The sequence below is a fragment of the Acanthopagrus latus genome, chromosome 8 (genome assembly GCF_904848185.1).
Source record: "Acanthopagrus latus isolate v.2019 chromosome 8, fAcaLat1.1, whole genome shotgun sequence".
Lineage (NCBI taxonomy): Eukaryota > Metazoa > Chordata > Actinopteri > Spariformes > Sparidae > Acanthopagrus > Acanthopagrus latus.
In genome coordinates, this window is record NC_051046.1 from 5,750,074 (window position 1) to 5,768,839 (window position 18,766).

General features: G+C 46.1%; 1 protein-coding gene across 15 annotated transcripts in view; it reads left to right on the top strand.

The window, feature by feature from the left end:
- Positions 1 to 18,766, top strand: part of LOC119024655 (zinc finger protein 469) — a 196,665-nt gene that overhangs the window by 151,689 nt on the left and 26,210 nt on the right. For all 15 annotated transcript variants that reach the window (XM_037107638.1, XM_037107637.1, XM_037107636.1 and 12 more), the window contains one exon: positions 1,435 to 1,654. The gene's annotated coding sequence lies outside the window, so the exon portion shown is untranslated. The remainder of the gene's footprint in view (positions 1 to 1,434; positions 1,655 to 18,766) is intronic.

The window sequence follows — 18,766 nt, forward strand, 5'->3', positions numbered from 1 at the left end:
CTGGAGCTTGACCTACATATACCAGCAAATTATTTCCCTCAAATTCTCTGCAAATTACTACTTTAATTTTTGCTTTTTCATGTGAAGGATCCACAGCACAGTTTGACCCGAGTGAACTCGCAACTGTCAGCTGTTCGGACTATGGTGCCCTTGTGTTGTTTTATTTTCTCAGGTTGAGTAAATCCCCCTTCCCCAAGTCATTTTCCTATCTTAAACTTCAAACTTTTCTGCTCCTCCTTTCCTTTAACTCTGCACCTCTCTGTCTGTGTCATGGCCCAGTTTTTTAACTGGCAGACTTGGCAGCGCTGGGTTTGTGTGTGTGGTGGCACTGGGGGCAGGGTGCAGAGCTCGCCCAGCCCCTCATAATTACAGACAGTAAACAGCTAGAGCTTTTCAGGCCTATTTTCCCCCCCTCGTCTGATGGGCAGAGAGTTCACTTTGGCATGAGAAGAGACGGCAGAGGGGACGAGAAGGAGAGGAGAGAGGAGAGATGGACAAAAACTGTCATCCTTATTTTCGGTGGTGACGATGGAGGCAGTGTGCGAGGAGCTGGTGACTTAGAGACAGGTTTATAGACACAAACACAGAGAGAGACGTTGTCCCCACCCGCTGCTCGTACTTCTTGTGCGACAGTCTTTTGATGTGATCTTTTCTTACAGTAAGTCTTAATTAGAAGTTCCAACACCCTCTGGTTAAATATGCCTCTTCACTTTTTACTTTTCTCCCTTAAAAGCTGTCAAATTGATCACCCGCCTCTCTCTGAGTGTGTCTGTGTTTTCTTTTCCATCTGCCAGCCTGACTCTGTCTCTCCCCCCTCCCCCCCCACCACCAAGTGAATCTCTGCTCACACTCTTAACTTGGTCCAACTTGAATTCTCCTCCTTCTGCTTCTCCTTCTTTGTTTTTACTTTATACTCATTTAACACCCCCCACCCCCCTCTCCACACCTCCCACACACACACACACACACACACAAACTGTATCCGTCCTCGGTGCGTTTCTAAGTGCTCCGCTGGCAAAAGCTGTCAACCTGAAACAACTCTAAGGCAGTGTGGTCGATGTAAACTCTCTAAACAAACAAATAACAGCTTGTGGATTCAAACCATATGCTCCATGCCATCTCTCTTGTCTCTTCATCTCCTTCCTCATCTCTCTCCGTCCACCCCCCACCCCTCTCTCTCTCTCCCTCTCTCTCTGTGTGCACTGCACAGCGCTGGCAGTCAGAGGGGTTGGGAGGTTTTCTTTGGCAGTCTGCTTCCCCTCTCTTGGCCGGGACAGGCCCTGGAGCGTGCTACTGGCTGGGAGTGTGGAAGGGAAGCGGGGAGGTAGCGAGGGAGGAGAGGAGGGAGGGAGAGAGGGCTCGGGAGGAGGGAGACTGGAGGGGTTGGAGGCGTGGTCTGCAGCTGGTAATGAAGTCTTCTCTTTTCATCCTCAGAAGGCAGAGTGTGAGCGGACGGGCCCGGGGTCTGCGCGGCTCCACTGCTTTCTCCGCCTGTAAAAGTGTGCCGAGCGTCAGTCCGCTCTGCTCCGCGCTGCTGCCGCGTCTCAGCGCCTGTCTCCCACAGCTGAGAGATACAAAGAGACCCCGAGACTGAGTGGGACCGCTACAGTCATGAGGCTTTCCCTTGTATCGGCTCCACAGCATTACTCTTGAGGTAAGACTTCAGACTGTCTCCAGCTCGTGTGCTGCTCCTGCCTCACTGTCTGTCTGTCTCTGTTGATTGTTGTGGTGGGGGGGGGGGGGGGGGGGGGGGGAGGCGGGGGGGTGTAACGTGGGCTGTCTGCTTTAGGTCCCTCCCACTTTGAACGTGTGTGTGCACATACAGTAATGTGCAGTGGTAGGTAGGTGTGCACACATGCAACTCGTTGCATTCGTGCGCGCGTCTGTGCGTTGGCACATTTCCCGCACTGTTTATGTATGAACGCAGACTGAGTCAGCATTCAGTGAAAGGTTTATGTTAATGGTGATAAATGGCTCCTACTGGTCAGGCGAGGAGGAGGGTCAGACCCGGGGGGATGAGACGTTCTGGAAAAAGGAAGATGGGACACAGATATGGGATGGGAACTTTTGGAAGAGTTGACTAGAAGTTGGATATTCAGTCATTATTCTGTTTTTGTTGTCAGGTGAATAAGTTGAGGTATCCCCATGTGTTGACTTTTTTTTGTTGGTCTCTTGCGAGTCTAATATGCAGTAATATGTGCTATGTGATACTACCCTTAAACTGTAAATGAGCTGTTAAATGAATGTACAGGGTAGTGTTACTGAACCGGACTGTGTGTGGGCACGTGTGGAGTTGTTTATTTACACTGCTGATTGCAGCTGAAGGCATGCCATTGCTCTATATTGGGGATCATCCCTGTAAATATAAAAGGACAGGAGACAGTCTGTACTCATCTGCAGCCCAGTGACACCAGGCTTTGAAGTGATTTCAGTGGATCTGTCCTCCTCCCCGCTGGGCAATTCAGATCCGGCCTGCGACTTCACTCACTTTCATCCACATTCCCTTGGAAATCCATCCATCTGTATTCTTTCACTCACCTCCTTCCTGCTCCCTCTCACCCCATGAGTTCTTGCACCCTGATACCCCTCGGTGAGGCCTTCACCTCCTATCAACACCTCTCGTATTCTCATCGGCAGTATTCCTATGGTTTTATTCTCCATCCCCACTATTCAGACACACTTCTGGGGGAACGGGTCTTTCCGATACTTCTCCCGGAAAAAAAAAAACCTAAGCGACTTTCCATTAGTTTTCTGCCGGGCCATGAGAATTATGGTTTCCCAAATGAATAGTGTACAGGAGCCCGGCTTAATTGAAAAAACACAAGCGTGGTCTGCCATGAAGGAGACGGTCCTTGTGTCACAGTTGAACTGTGCGAATGTACTTTCCAGAGCTGGAGAGGGGGAGAGAAAGAGAGAGAGAGAGAGGGAGAGAGAGAGAGGGGAAAATACTAGAACAGCATGAGATAGAGGACAGACAGAAGGCTGAGGCAAATAAAATTATCAGATGAAAGTGTTGAAATTCAAAAAAAGGGCTGATTGAAAACATCAAGGCCGCCATATAAAAGAAGATTTGTAAGAAAAGAGGAGAAACTATCAGGGGTCACAGGAGTTTCTATTAAAAAAATCTTTCAAAGGAACCCAAAAGAGAGAGAGAGCAATGCTGTGTGTGTGTGTGTGTGTGTGTGTGTGTGTGTGTGTGTGTGTGTGTGTGTGTGTGTGTGTGTGTGTGTGTGTGTGTGTGTGTTTGTGTGTTCGTCTGGTCTGTCAGTTAGGACAATGTGTATAAAATGAGATTTAGTGGGAGGGAATGGCAGAAGGAGGCCATCGTGAGACTGTTTGCTGGTCATTAAGCCCCAAAGGGCAACAATAGAATCTGCAGTAAAAACCTGCTTAATTGCAGTCCAGCCAACAGCAGCGAGTCTCCCATGAGTTTCCCAACAGGGAGTCATCATAACAGTTTTAACCCTATGCAGCAGTCTGCTCAGCTGTGAGTCAGCCTCTATTGTAAACAGACCACCAGTGAGCCTCCAGCAACGTTTCATCTGCGTCGCTGTGTCACCCATATCACCAGTTCATGACATATTTTATCAATATCAGCCGTGATGTTTTTTTTAAATTTTTTTTTATTGTGTCTGCTGTCTCCCCCTCCTCTGTCCCTCTTCCACCCCTGCAGTCTGTCTCCCACCCTCCCTGCTGTGTTTGTATGACATGTTTGTGTGGCAACCCCATATGGTGATGATTGAGACCCTGTCATTGGTTCGGATGGGACATTTGTCACACACATGTTTGCCAGCCGTTGCTGTTGCTAGGGCTCGTGAAGCTGCAGTGGAAGGCATCCCTTGTTGACTCCCTCACCGGGGGTGGCTCATTTGTTTGTGAGGGCACCGTGAACTCTGACCCCGCTACCACCTCCTGCCTCTCACGCTGCCTGTTAGCGTAACTCTAGACTCCCCCGACGGTCCCACCACCCCCCCTACTCTTCCGCCGTCACCACCGCCGCCACCACACATATGCATGATTACTGGGACAGAGAAGTATGGAAAGATCAACACTTGCAACAGTAGGGCCTTCTAAAGATTCATCCACAGGGATCCTGGGAAAATGTATGCAGGCAGGATGACTTCACTGTAACCAGAGAGTGTCAGGAGATTGAAGTGTGGACAGAAAGATAACTTCAGGAAGTGTGATTTAACACTCTAAAGAGACCCTTTTTCTTTTCAGGATTCACACACATTTGCATTTTCATCTGCCTTTGCTAAAGGCTATAAATCATAATCCTCCAGCCAGTGCCTAAGAGACCGCCGGCTCTGAGTATTAAATCTTGCTCGGTGTCTAAGGGGCATGATTGTGACTATAAGGTTGGTTTATTATCTGCTCAGCAGGTACTCTTCAGACCAGTCACTGAGGTTACATAAGAGCAGGGAGGTTATTCATCCCTTAATTCCCATGTTGACTGACCATCATGACCTCTGACCTCTCTGCCTCCCTCCTGACAGGGCTGAGCTGACTTTCATTAGGCTGCAGCAGTGAAAGGCTAACAATGACCTCAACATCAGAGGGAAAATGCCTGAGTCATAGGCTTAATCTGCACTTCATCACTGGTGTTATATGGTGTGAAATGACTGGTCAGGATGTATTTTAAGGAGGTGATGAGTCGCTAAAATACATCTTCATTTTGTCGAGCTTTATGATGCGTGTTTGCTGGGGGGGGGGCGGTTTCCAGCAAACATTTGGACCAGCTGGTCTTATTGTCCCTCTGCAACTCATTGCTTTGCTCATCTGGACTCAGACAAATGCACAAAACTTGGGGGCAGACACCACATGGGATCATACAGACTTAGATTCAAATGCTTCTGGCAATCTAAGTCATTAAAGGCAACGTCTTCTCTGATTTGTAGATGCAGATTAATGTTTAAATATCCCAGGAGGCTGTAATATTATCTCACTGTCAACATTTTAATTATCAGACAAACTGGATGTGTGGCTGCCATGTGATGCTGGTGTCCCTACTATTTTACTGACAGCTGGCATCAACATATTGTAGATATTCCCTTCAGGACGAGGTTTGTGATGTGGCCCCAGGGAGCAGTTTCAAAGTGTTGTTACTTTAACATGAGCGACAAACAAAACATCAAGGGGGAAGAAAAGGAAAAGAGGAAAATGTCCATACTTGGTCGTACCTGAACCCTGTGAATGTGTAATAAAATAAACAGATTTAGATCCGATTTAACAGATTTGTCACTTAAAAAAGAAACATCAGAGTTGGTTGTAAAAGCTTCTTTATCCTTTCATTTAACAGCCCTTTTATTTGCCCTCATTTAAATATGTATAATATAATTGAAATATGCAATTAAACAGTTGCCTTGTCACAAACCTCATCAAAAACCCCTTTGTGTACAGCAAGTCCTGCTACTGTAAGAGTGATAACAAGCTCTGAATTTCTCCTCTGGGGGATCAATAAAGGATTATCTTCTCTCATCTTACATTATCTTATCTTATAGTATTGTAGTCTAATTGCTACACAAGGATCTGAGGATGAAAAGCGCCTTATTTCTCATTCTGCATGGCTGACGTCTGTCTCCATTCAATGTGAATGGACAGTTAATATGTAGTCATTGTTTCCCTTGTAGATATTCAGGGTACATTGGCATGATTAACTTAGTTCTGGCTCAAAATGTGCTTTAATTACAGCAGCTGCATCTTCACTTTTAGCCTCTTTTCCTTCATTCTGTATTAAGCATCCCTGTCAGTGTGTTTTGTATCATCGGGATGCTGTCAGAGATGAACTGCTGTCTCTGACGTAACTTTTCAAGACCTTGAAATGCCGATGCATCAAAGTTATCAGTTACTTTGCCCTCCATCCTCTCTGGTGCCCTCTCCAGCCGACGGTGCCGGTCAGCCCACACGTAGAACTGAGCCTGTGAGTAGGATTCGGAGGCCGAGGCTTCTGAGCCGAGCAGACTCAGATGTAAAACACATGACTTACGGGAGAGGAGAGTCCCTCAGCTCCCTCTCCACCTCCCGCCTCTCCTCCCATTCCTCCCTATCTCCGTCCTCTTCTTCAAACAGGACACACTCGGCATATTTTCCATCCTACCGTACGTCTCTGTTTGTCAGGTCGCACCTTCAATCTAAAAGGCCCCCTGAGCTCCCACACAAATCCACTTCCAGACCCAAAAGACTTATGTGTCTGTGCGTTTCTACCCTGCGCATGTACGTTTATGTGTCGGTGCATCCTCGCATACATTTTACGCATTCTTGACTGTAAGTCCAAGTATCTCTGTCAGATTGAAGGCGGTTTACTACGTGTCCGCTGACAAATAACTGTTGGATCAGCCGTCATGAGTTTATTAGACACTCTATCCAACAGGCAGAAAATTGGCCTGAATATTTCGCCTGCTCCTCGACTCCTTCTGCTGCCTGAATGCAGACCTGGCAGCTCTGATTGCTTTTGACAGTGACAACAAGAACAGGCTGCCCGAGAAGACTTTCTGAAGACCTCCTCCTGTATTCGCACAGAAAAATCAGGAGAATGCGCCAAATCAAACAAGATATTGTTTTTTTCTATTTTAACCTTCTTGCGAACTTTCTGGAACTTTGACTGTTAAAGTTGGGAAACCATCACAGAAGTAACTTTGTTCCGTGGATGCCTGTAGTGGACTTTTCAGTGTACTGAGATTAAAACAGACGTCACTACCCTACACCAAGAGAGAAGCAGGAGCACTTCACATTTTCGTTCTGCCTGATGCTTGGTTCTGCAGTTGTGACATCAGGACTTTTAGGGGGAAGCAAAAGGGAATCACCAGTAAATTATGGCTCAGGCACATCCCCAGACGCCTTGGCCAGGGTCCTAGAGCTAAACAGCTTTAGGACCGCTTTCCCTTTTTCAACCCCTTTTCCGCCACATTCCTGCTCTTCCCCTCTCACTCCTGGGTTTCGCTCCAGATGTGGCATTGTTTGGACACATTTGTTTTGGGCTCGGGCCGGTAGACCTGTGCGGTGTCTGATGTCATGCTCTATTTAGAGGAAAAGCCATGAGAACTGGGTGGAAAGGAGAACGCTGTGGTCTCACTTCAAAGCTCGTGTCTAGGACTACTGATGACTGTCATCCGTGGCACAGCAATCTGTGTCATGGACAGATGACCACATTCATTTTAAGTGTTGACAGGCATGTCATTTCAGAAAGGTTCAGAGAGGAGGCACCCCTTTGCCAGAAAGATGGAATTTCTTTTTTTCTGTTATGTTTTATCTCACATTGCCCACCGGGGTGTAGTGAAGTTATCTCAGCCTCGCTGTTATTTGGAATAATCTGCCACTCATACGAACAGCACTGGTTTTTTTTTTTTACTTGAAGCTTCCACTGTGGCTGTTTATGAGCGAAACTCGATATCCATTGTTAGATGAAAAGGAAAAAGATGATGCCCTCAATTGAACCAACAAACATGACAGGTTTTTTTATGGGTCAGAGGAGTCACATGCTGCCTAAACTTTCATGCCTCTCTAATTAGCTCTGTCAGTCAATGAACCTGGCACCTCGTGCCATTGAAGAATGGGATAATGAATCTCTCTCTGTCTCTGTCTCTCAGTGTGTGGTATACGTTTATAGTTTATTCTGTATCAATCTAAATACGAAGGAATCCCTTGTTTTCCAGCCTCAGGGGAGCTGGGAGTAGCACCTCAGTTTCATGGAGGGTAATCTTTTCCCTCGGTGCCTTCTTATGTAAACCGTCAGCATTGTGGAGGCTCCACTGTCAGATTCCCCATGGGAGCTCTGCCTTCCGCACTGTTTGGCCTTCAAACACACATGTATTTGCCAGGTCCTCTCGAGTATCCCCAGCTCAAACAGCTATAAGCTCTGACCCCGCTGAATATTTCCGGTTCAAGCGGGCATGTTTGCCAGATCTCCGTCCCGCGCTGCGCTCCCTCGCTGTTTGCTCAGGGAGTTCACAGTGGCTTCTTGAAAGCCGCAATGACACGAAGTGCAAGAAGACATATGGCTGTCTGCTAGCACTCCGGTGGTCGTATTTCCCATTCAGTCGCACACACACAAACGGACACAGAGGAAGGGAAAACTGCATTTGGATGATACAGTCATCAGACAGCCTCTCTGCAGCCTCCCGGTGACCCTCATGGAAAAGCTCCACATCCTGACAATGCTTTCAATCACTTGTTGCTCTTAGACACAAGGTAGATTTCACTCAGGTCAGAAGTTTGAACTGTCATCCTGTGAAAACAGGGTCTCGAATGTTTGTAAAAGCAGCGCTTGCCTCACCTGTGTGGTATGACGGCCTCCGAAATCCAGGTGATCTGTTCGTCTGTTCTCTCAGGTGTTCGGCCAGCAGCAGCAGCCGCCGCCGTTTTATACCGAGGATATTTAAGGAGCTCCTCTTCCAACAAGCTGGCAACGCAGAAAGAGTTTTTTTTCCCACTTTTGCACCACACATATAATTCTGTTCTTCTAATTCTGTTTTTTTGAGAGTAATTATATATAAATGCAGATGTTTTTTGACATAAAATGTGGGTCTCTGCGGGTCTCCCTCCCGAAGTTCACTACAGCGCAGTGCCACTGTGGTCAACATCAAAGACTTGGACACAGACGTGTTTACACACTCGCATGTGCAGACACGCAAACAGACCTTCGGATGATTTATATTTACTCCCATACAGGACCGTGAGCGAAAAAGATGAAATCGGGAAAAAATTCTCCCGCGTGTACACACACACACACACACACACACTCACACAGCAGTTTTTGTCTGGCTGCGGTCCAGTGCTGCGCCCAGTGTTTCCCCCAGCCGTCCGGGCCAAATATTACACACAGTGAAAGCATAACAGTTCATAAGGTCGAGCACATCTAGGTGATCAGTGCTTCCGCTCCAGATTCTGTTTATGACTATGTGTATACACACCATGCAGCCTGTCAGACAATTGTATACACCCCACACCCAGCCTCGAGCTCACACAGCTGGCACAGCCAAACATTCACAGAGGCTGTTTTTTTTTTTGGCGGGGGGGGGGAGTTGTGTGTGTTCGTGTGTGTGTTCGTGTGTGTGTGCGCGTGTGTGTGCGCGTGTGTGAACTCAACCTCAACTTTAAGGATCTTCGACTGCCACCCACACACTGAGAAAGTTATCCATGCAAGCACACAACTTCATGACCTCAGGCAGAGATTGACAAGGAGGCTAACATCGTGTGGGAGTGTAAACTCATACAAATAATTCTCAGCTCTGGAAACAAATTTAACCAGATTGGATGGGATTTATTTAGATTTGGCAAAAATAATAGACTGATTGCACCACAGTTCCTCAGCTCCTCAGTGCCAGAAGGTCCATTGTAATTTTACGACCTCTCTATCTTGATCTACGACAGCCGGTGTCTCTTTTCCCTTCACATGAGAGCGGATCGAGATGTATCTGTGCTGCGAAGTTGCAGGAAACAGACAAAGAGGTCGGAATATATACAGCCACACGGCGTGCAAATGCAGCGTGTTCACACAAACTTTTTGAGTGCAGAACATTCACTTTTCAAGGGTAATACACTGACGTTTATAGGGCTAAAACAGGTGGCTGGGCTGTAGAAATGGGAGGCACAGATGGATGAAGTGACGGGGTGGAGTAATGACAAACTGGAGTATAAATTAAAGTTAAAGATTGTCATTTGAGGGGAGTGTCGGACTGGTTTGAATGCACCTTTAATCTGCCTGATTCTTTTTTTTTTAAAATTTATTCAGTTTTCCCGTTTGTGTCCCAGATTCTTCCTTTTGTTTTTACGTTTAGGAAAGTAAATTTAAAGGGATCAAAAAAAAGAGGGAAATAATAAATCAGTTTACTCATGTGAATTTACCACTTTTCATCAGCTCACTGTCACATTTGCCAAGACATAAATTGGTACTTCTCTGATCGCAAAAACAGGAAATCCATCTATCCAGGGAAAAAAAAAGTCTCATTTAGACATTAATAACTGTCCTGGAGGCAAAGTTTGTTTCCTGTCACAGTGGGAACAGTCATGTTTCATGTTGCATCTCTCACTCTGCCTGAACCCACTTGACTTTAAGGCCTTTTACAGAATGGTCATCCACTTCACCACAGCTGACTGACTGACTGACTGACTGAGCCTGTAGGTGTGTGTGTGTGTGTGTGTGTGTGTGCCATGTATACACACACCCACCCACATGTGTTTTTTGTTTAAATGGCCCCTCGTGGTTGCTCTCGGCTATCTGCTGGCTATATCTCTGCAGCAGAAAGTCGGTGCCCACCCCTCAAGATTCAGCCTCAGCACAGTAGTGTATATCTCATTTCCGTGTTTGCATGTAGCCTTAAACTGCCACAGAGAAGAAAGGGATTTGTTATGCGAACCATGTGTGACTGCTGACGCAGATGGGAGAGGTTAAAGCAGCGGGGGGAATTCAAAGAGCGTGGCTTCATCTGCCAATCTGTTTCACCCCGCATCTGATTTCAGACATCAGATTGACAGTCTGCGAGATGCTATCAGCTCCTGGACGAGCAGCGAGGCCGAAAATGAACACTGATACTGGAGATAGTGTTATCCCTCTGGGTTCTCCCTGAGGACAGGATAGCAAATAATGTTTTGGATTAAACTAGGAACTGACCAATTGATATCCTGGCTGATTATCGGATCCCATATTCAGCATCCGTCTGAATAGATAGATCAGAAAATGGAAATGAGTAAATAAAGTTCTTTAGTAAATTTTAAAACTTTTCAGTTACTGTACATCCCTGGTTATCATCATGTCATGCCTCCTTGATTACTATTAATCCGTATCTCTATCTGTAAATCAAGTGCTGCACATTATTTCACACTACATGGTCCACCTTTGCTCGAGAAGTTTTAAGAAACCAAACTTTTGGGTTGACTTTCAAAAAGCTTTCACCTTTGTCCAGATCTGGTGAGTGGGCTTGTGCAGCTGGGCTAAACTAACAGAGCTTCTCCCCGTGAGCCACAGCTACAGATAGTGTACCGTGGAGGCGGATGTATTCACAGATTTTGGGAGCGATCCACTCACAGTGGGCTAACAATGGCCTCGTCAGTATGAGGTGCGGTGGGCTGGTGCTGCGGTGTTTATGTAGCCTCGGGATAGCTGTCATGCTACATGTGTTAGCACAGTATTGAATCATGCTCACGCTGACAGCATTATCGTAAGGATGTTGACTCTGGAAAACTACGTACGGCTGGAATTCTTCCAAAAGTGTCATCATGCCATAGCTGTGTACGGTAACTGTAAAAAAAAAAAAAAAGTATAACTTCCATTTTTATTTCTTCTGCAGGCATTCAAAAAAAGGAACCCTGCAAATGTATACACTTTTTTTTATGATGCATGAATGTGGTTCAGTAGTTCAGGATTTAAAGACGTAATATGTCACGTATGTTAGATTTTGTTGAGTTGTCGACATGTACATGTCCCAAATATTTTCAGATGTTTGAACCCAGAGAAGTCCATCGTTTTGGTGTGTTTCATTAAGTTGTTATAACTTCCAGGGAAATGCCAGGTGGTGACTAATCTTAACTTAATTACATTGGTTTGTCTGTGGACTCTTCTGTCTGAGTCACATATATATATTTATCCTTCGATCATGGTCACTGTTGAACAATGAGGACAACAACTCCCATGATCCCACGCTACTTACGTCTCGTGTTTGTTTTGATAGAGAGACCTTAAGTGGCAGAAATTGCACACTGTGCATTTAAGAACAAGCTCTCAGCAGGAATAAAGATAAAGCTTCCTGAAAGTTTTATATTTAGTTTTTTGTTACATGTGTTGAGTCACATTTATTAAGAGGGCATTACATCTGAGTCCGTGAATCAGCTTTACCAGTCATCGCATGTAGCAGCCAGGCCCCGCTGAAAGAAATGCCTCTGCCTGAGAGCCGGGGCTTAATGAGAATGTTTTCTGCAGGAGGCACAGCTCCAGGTATGCTAACAACATAAACGCTCTGCAGCCCTGGAGCAGAAAGGCTTTTCCTGCAGCAGGTCTGAAAAAGGAAACCTCAGGCCTTCAGGTTTCTTCTGACAATGGAGGAGCATAATAGGCAGATCATCGCCCGGACCACAAATGCCCCTTTCTCTCAGCTACTTTAATTTGAGAAGCTTAAACACATCTAAGGAGCTTAGTCGTCTTGTAGACACAGGCGAACACATGAGAGGAGGGCGAGGGAATCCCCCTGTCTCACTATCAGCAGAGAACACTGATGTTATCTCCCTGCTCCTGAACAGCTCCTTGTCTGTCTTCCCTCCTCTTCTGCCACTCTTTCTCTCTCGTCTCCAGACGTTAAAAAAATAAAAATAAAAAATGCAGCTGATGCCGATCTCTGATGCTCCAGGGAGAGTTACTGATGCTTTAAAATCCTCATGGCTCTGTGAGATGCGAGGCTATCACTGTGGTCCAGACACCCCCTTCGGCTAGAAGGACAGACTGGAGAGAAAGATGGTGGGCACCGGCGGGGGCATTACTATCAGGTTTCCCCTCCTAACTACACCAACAACTGGGCCCGAGCCAGAGCCGCCACAGGGCTCTTCATATTCCCAGAGGCACTGGTGTGCTTTCTGATTATCAAATGACATGCTTGGCCTCAGTGATTCTATTTCACGGAAGAAAATTATTGCTGATATTTTGTTTTCCATGCCCCCCCCCAGCGAGGGGGATGAAGGGAAGCATAAGAATGAGTGGGGGTGGCAGTGTTTTGGTGCAGCAGTTGGATACATCTCTTTCTGTGGTGGAGCAGCGTCTCTCGGCTGCGAGCATATGTTTCGGATGAAGTTCCATATCCCACGTAGATATTTTTACGCGTGATCAACAATTAGCCCAAATGTGTTCCTTGTTTTCTGACTGCGGCTCCCAAAGCATCAATAAAATATGCCTGAGGAGGAGCCATTTGAAGTGGTTTGATGCGGCAGAAGTCACCATGGTGCTCTGTGATTAGACTCCTCTGGTTTGTCTTTATCACTTTCCCCTCCTCATTTTTTCACTCCTCTTTTTCCGACAGCAAGCTGCTCGCACTCTTTGCTCTTTGTTCCGGCTCCATTGTGAGAATATCGCGAAGGATTCGTTTGGCAAGAAGTCTTTGATCAAGTGCGCACACGCCCGCAGAACGACTTCAAACATGGCTGTCCATCAGAAGCTTAAAATTGTAGTCCTTTTTAATCTCTGATTTATCTAGACTGCTGATTTTCAACTGGGTTCCCAGGGCGCGTTAGTCAGGCTGTGATGGAACACATTACAAACTGCTTAAACAGAGTTGCTCTATGTCACTTATTATTCAATATCCAACACAGAGCTCAAGTCATGATGGACTCTGAGTGAGTTTTAATGAAAGATTTCCTGCTCGGTCGCTGCCAGGCCGACTACCACGCAATATCACCCGCTCCCTGAGAGCTCACTCCTTCAAATTAAGGGCGAGGGAAAAAGCTGCGATGCTAAAAACAGAATACTTTCAAACTGAACGGGACCGTTTTCAAGGGAAAGTAACAGGAGCTGCATCTGACTTTAGACCCCGACGTGGGTCAGTGAGAGTAGGACTAGTAAAACCCACAGGTCCATGTCTCCCCCTCTCACTTCACCAGTTCAGGCCAGCAGAGATGAGGTGATCCACATGGCAGGGGAAGTGTGTGTGTGTGTGTGTGTGTGTGTGTGTGTGTGTGCAGAGTACGGAGGAAAAAGTCAGACTTTGGTTTTGGTCCAAGACAGGAAAACGCTGAAGTAAGCTCACCCGTCACCTCCCAGACTACCGGATAAAGCTCTGGCCTAATTGTTCCTAAGGCAGTAGTGTGATTTATTCTTTTTAACACCCTTTTAACAGCATGTGTACGTTTGTGCATGTCGGAGCCACCACCCGTCTAATGTGGCAGTGCCGATGAGGGGAAAAAAGGTCATGTGAGGAGAACTGCACCAAGGATGTAATGATATATGGGGCTCCTTTTTTCCTTTTTTTTCCCCCCTCCGGCAGATGTGTGTTTTCTGACCGCGAAGTTTTTTTTTCCTCCCATCGCTTGATTTGTGTCAGGGGCTGAGACTCAACCCATTTCACGGTGTACAGACAGAACAGAGCAGCCCCCACAGGCAGGAGGAAGGAGTTAGGTCTGTTGAATGATGTCAGTGTTTGGAGAGGATGAGTGTGTTGGTGGCGGTGGTGGTGGTGGTGGTGGAGGTGGGGGGTGGGATGAGTCTGGCGGAGGGGAAGGAGGAGTATGTGCGGGGGAGGTAACACGAGATCCCCCACAGAGATGCTAAACTCCATTACAGACTGAAAAGAGAGGGAAGAGGACTCTTTACAAGGATGAAGAAAAACGTTCCACTTTTAATCTGTGTGCAATCTAAAAATAACCTCCCCTCTCTGTCTACTGCCCACTGGGGCAGGCTCGTTAAAGAGTCTGTCTCCGCAGAGAGCGAGTCAAAGTGCTGCCGAGGACCAAACAAAAAGAGGAGAGAAAGAGGACGAGAGAGGAGGGAGGGATTAAGATGGAAAATGGAGCACAAGTGGGAGGGCAGAGACAGAGTAAGAGCTACACACACACAAAAAAAAAAGGCAAAGAAGGAAGAGAGCTGGGAAAGATGTGGGACAGATGAATCTTCGAGAGAGCGAGAATGAGTTCATGATGCTGCAGAGACCGCTGAGTGGATCAGACTCTCGTGTTGTCAACTGTTTCCCCTCACCACGCCAGTCAGCCAGTCAGGCTCAAGCAATGCCATTACACACCTATTTGGCCCCGAGGCTTTTGTGAGTCTTGGTGCTGCAATAAAAGCACCTAGTGCTTGGAAATGTGGAATAACAGAGGAGCTTTTACAGGGCCCGGTGGCATGGCCCTTCTCCGAGTGTCGTTTCACCGCACAAGCAGTGAATCACACGCGCTACATAGTCACCCATTCTTCAGATGCTTCCACTGCTTTCCAGTCTCAGCGGCTGACTCACAGCTTACTACTGTCCCAGCTCAGCCTGCCACCCAGCCTGATGTGTCATCCTCATCTCTGTTACTGTTAAGTTGTTCTTTTTTCTTTTTCCCCCCCTGACTGGCAGGAAAATGAGTGGAACAGGTGAGTGTTGGTCGCTTCGCAGTGGGGACTGGAATTTAGGCGATTTTGTGCCAAAGACTTATGAGAAGCGTCTAACAAAGAGGAGAACTGCTTCTAAAAATACTAGACTACACTGTCTCTGGGACGTTGACATCCTCCCTCGGAAACTAAAACAAGCTTTTATTCACTAACATCCATCTGGCCAATGGTAGGAGACTCCTGTAGACGGCACACGCCCATGGTTCTGTCTTTCTGAACAATTTAGAGCAATTCTGGCACAGCTTGGGCCAGGTGGACCCACTGCGCTGCGTACCTTGCAGAACTCTTCCTCTCAAAAGACCCGACTCTTGATTTTGTTTCTCCAGCTTAAAGCGACAGTACATCCTAAAGTATAGATACATATTTTTCATTTTACAGTTGCTGTTTATCCATCGAGGTCTGTTGATTATCTTAAGTAACTGGATCATGATCTCTGGACATTTTTCAAATGAGTTTCTTTCTTTTTGGGGGCGCTTTGAGCTCCACAAGCCGAGTAGCGCCTTGTTCCATTACGTTTACGAAAAAAGGCAACAACCAAATCAATCACACCAAAACGATCTAGATGTATAAACAGCACGACAGGTAAGAGGAGAAATATGTATTTTGGATTTTGCATTCGTCTGTCCCTTTAAGCAGGGGCCAGTAAAGACGTCCCATCATCCTTTCCGCTTTCTTTTTATACACATATTCACGCTGCGATTGCCAGCAATTACATATTGTTCAGATTTTCACTGAGACGACTTAAAGAGCCGGGTGCCGGCTGCCAAGTACACAATCACGGCAGAGCTGATAAATGACATATGGACGCTTAAAGTCCCGAGCGCGATCACACAAATATACTGAAGTCACATACCTTAGCAGGGGTGCCTTTTTACTACTGTGATGTCATTTTTCCCCCTTAAAGCAGGGGCGCTGACCCCCCTACCGCCATTACTTTTTCTTTTTTAAACAATGGAACATCAGCTGGCCGTCTGCGGAGAGATTGCATCACCGAGATTATTTAGGCCTGTCGGAGCAGCAGCAGCAGCAGCAGACGTTCGAGAGAAACAGACAAACCCAGCACCATTCATAAATTCCTCCTATGCTGCAGCCAAGTGTACAAGACCTGGCGATCATGTGTGGACTGTTGTGACTCTGTAGTCATGATTACACACACACACACACACACACACACACACACACACACACACACACACACACACACACAAATGCTGCAGTCCTTACATCTGCTGACTTTCACTGCTTTCATTGCTTTGAAGAAACAGTGGTTGCCATAGAAAGGAAATTATAATGATTGTAAGATAAGAGCATGTTCTCTGCTAGTTTTTTCCATTTCTATCGTTACAATAAGTGTTCACCAAACCTTTAAACTAGCAAAACACAGATTCAGTTTTTTTTTTTTTTTTTTTTTTTTTTGGTCAGTGCTTTTAACATTTAAAAAGCAAACTTTACAACCCCATTTTTCATTTTAATTGCCCGCCGCTTCTCCGTCTGCAGCGATAGCAAGGTGGATAAGGGATGCTGAGAATCCACTCCCGGGAGAGAACACACCAATCAGATGGGAATATGTTCGTTTGTTATTCTTTTCCTGCACTCCCCCTTCATAGCGCTCGGTGCATGAACTTTTAAACGCGTCTCGATTGGGAAATCAAAACGAAGCTGATGTAATTCTCAACCTTCAAAACCCAAAGTGTACGACAACAGCACCTTCATGTCATGTCTGTAATGTGCGACGCTTGCGTGCAACAGCAGGTCACATTGAAACACATCAGACACTGTCAGTCGTCTGTAAGTGGAAACAGAGCAGGAAAATTGGGATCACAGACATGTAATCACATTTTACATACGAACAGCTCTTGTTTATGTAGCATTTCTGCAGATTCAAATATTTATACACATTTCTTAAATGACGGCGCCTATTTCTGACTGCTCCTTTGACCAAGATCAGGGTGTGTTTTGGTGACCGATGGTCCTCAAACGGCCACTAAAGACCCAGTAGCCTTAGATTAATGGCTTTCCTGCTGCCCCAGAGATGGAAGCTGTGCCAACACAAATGGTGGGGCACGCGAGGCTGGCATGACAAATTGAAGCGAGGGCAAAAGGGCAAACGGGCAGACCGCAGTCCAGACAGGCACGTTTTTTTTTTGTTTTTTTTGTTTGTTTTGTTTTTTCTAGTGGAGCTGAATGAAGGCAGCGTCAGGACCGCAGTGATGAGCTCAGAGGTCAAAGGCGTGACCTTAACGTGTCCCACTGTCTCAGACTTTTAACGGACTGTGACTGGGCTTCCGATCCCGACAGCTCAGCCGAATGGTTTATTCATCAGCGCTGCTCGTGGGCGCAATTTTGTGTGCTTAGATTGACACATAAATTACTTTGTGATATCCTTACGTCAGCTTGTGCAAACGCAAATGTTTTCCTCTGGCTGACGCGTGAAGCTCTGAAAGCCAAAGATTGCAAATTTGTGCAGCTACAGTCGCTGAAGTCATTCTATTTATGTTATTGATTGTGAGTTTACAAGCTGTCAAAAATGTGAAACATCATTATAATAGCGTACAGTGAAACATGTAAACAGTTCCCCGTTCAAAACATGAGCTAAGTCCGTCTTTCACTTTTGTGTATCTTAGTCGCTGATTTATTCTAATTTCTGATTTCCGAGACAATAATTACTGTAATCTCTAAAGTTTTCTGGGTCTTAAGTGACTCATTTATTGTATCCTGTCTCTGATTCAAGGCTGACTTTTGTCAATACAACAGTTCAGTGTTTGTTTAACGCTCTCTAACTGTTGATTTTGTGACAGTCTGATAAGACATCACACTCTGGTACTTTTACCTCCTGCAGTCTGAAGTCAATTGACTAAATCAAAGTAGAAAAGCAGATCTTATAAATCATCGCTCATTCTCAGATTACATTATTTTTTTTTCCCGAAACACATGAGCACGCAACATTACGCTCACGCTCACACTCATACACATTCGCGGGCATGAATGTTTGCGTGCGTCTCAAGGTCAAGAGGGGATCGTTGGTGGTTGTTTGTGCAAAGGCTGCACGGAAGCAGAGTGACTGTGAGAACCTGAGTCCTGAACACTCTGGCTTTCTTGTCTTCCTCAGTCACCGAGGAGTAAAGCGTTTGAGCAGATCTAGATGCACAGCAGCTGTAAAAATAGGAAAGAGAGGGAAAGTATGATTCATGTGATGGAGGACGGGATTACTCCAGCGTACTTATACTGTTTTGCTGCACCGTGAAGAGGATCCAAGTCAGGCCTTATCAGACAGCTCCCACCATGACTGAAGGAGATGGAGTATGGGAAAGACCAGTTCGATAAGGGGACAGCTGTGACTTAAGACATCTTGATAAATCTACAATCGCCGTCCCAGTGTCCACTAGTAGTGTGTTTAAAGTTGACAACCAAGTGTGCAAACTCTCACCGGTATCCAGCAGATTTCATAAAGGATCAGTTCACCCGAAAACGATCTATTCAGCGTCGTGCCGATGGAAAGTCGAGGGAAGTTTCGTCATCCACAAAACATTTCTGGAGCTTCACAGCACTGCAGCAATCTCCTAAAGCACTGAAGTCGATGGGGGGCTTCAGGGGCTACATTCAGCTCAGCGTAATTAAATCCTCTGGAAGCTCAGAGACCCCAAATTAATTTGAAGTAACATTATTTACACCCTCAACGTGCAGTCAAGCTCCTGCTAACAC